Source organism: Protobothrops mucrosquamatus, unplaced genomic scaffold (genome assembly GCF_001527695.2).
Source record: "Protobothrops mucrosquamatus isolate PMUCROS unplaced genomic scaffold, P.Mucros_1.0 scaffold1740, whole genome shotgun sequence".
NCBI lineage: Eukaryota > Metazoa > Chordata > Lepidosauria > Squamata > Viperidae > Protobothrops > Protobothrops mucrosquamatus.
This window is the reverse complement of record NW_015387886.1, coordinates 312,361-313,603: the sequence shown is the minus strand read 5'-3', so window position 1 is coordinate 313,603 and position 1,243 is coordinate 312,361.

Genomic DNA, 1,243 nt, shown 5'->3' with positions numbered 1-1,243 from the left:
AGTATTGATAGAGAACATATTAATTGTTCAGCTGATTTTTATGTATTTGTTATTTACTTATTTATCAAATTTGTAGCTGGCCCATCTCACCAGAAGTGACTCTGAGCAGCACAAAATAATCAAATAAAACAACAGCATAAAAACAATCATTATAAAAGTATGGGCAACAATTATTAAAAATAAACAATTATTTTAAAAAATGGAACATGCAAGCCACAAACACAGAGAGAAAATACAGCAAGCACATTTTCTGACTAACTCATCCATTTGGGGGATGGAAATGGTCCCAGATTAGGGTTTTTTGTTGTTGTTCCTATCAGAATTTTGGATTGGCCAATTTATGGATGCATTTGAATGAAATGCCAATCCTCTGGGAACATTTCTCTTTAATTTGAATGGTGGAGGAAATGCACAAACTATTAGGCTCTGACCTCCTGTGTCCTTTAGGACATTTGTCTGGTTGTTAGCAGTTGGCAAAACTTCAGCTTTGCTGTTCTTCCTGAAACAAAACAGATTTTTGAGCTAAAGTGTCAGTGTAATGTCAACAAAAAAATGCAAGGCTCAATTGCATACAAATGGAGAACCAGAATGTCTAAGCAGCTTTGTAACACCTTCAATTGATTTACTAGTGATTATTTGAAACAGCAGTAGTCATTAATACTATTCTCCAGAAGAGACAGCCACTTCTATTTTTTTTCTTACCACAAGTCATTGAAAGAAAAATATATTATTTCTTTGTCTCCATATCAGGTATGCAAAACCATGGAGTTACCACTATCTTTTGTTTCTAAGGAAAATAAATCAATAAGGTCACAAAAATAAGAGGCTATTATCATTATTGTTTATTTTCCAATCCTTGGGGTTTCCAATGTGCCAATAAAAATATGAATAAAATACTAAACCAAAAGCCCTTCTAATGGCAAATCAACTTAACGGGACATAGAAGCAAAACATACAGTTTGCACACTATATGGTCCTTTCAAGATTCAATGATTGATACTTCATGAAGTAAGACGGTGTTTCCTCAACTAATTGCCTCCAGTTATCTGGGGACTATAATTTCAGAATTCATAGCCAGGTTGATTAAGCTGTCTGGAAATACTGGGACTTATATTCCCAAAACACTTGAAATACCCCAGGCTGGGAGTGGCTGATATAGACTCTCTGAATTTTGTAGAATATTTGAACATATTAAAAGTGTGTAATAATATAATATAATAATAATATAATAATAGTAAAGTTA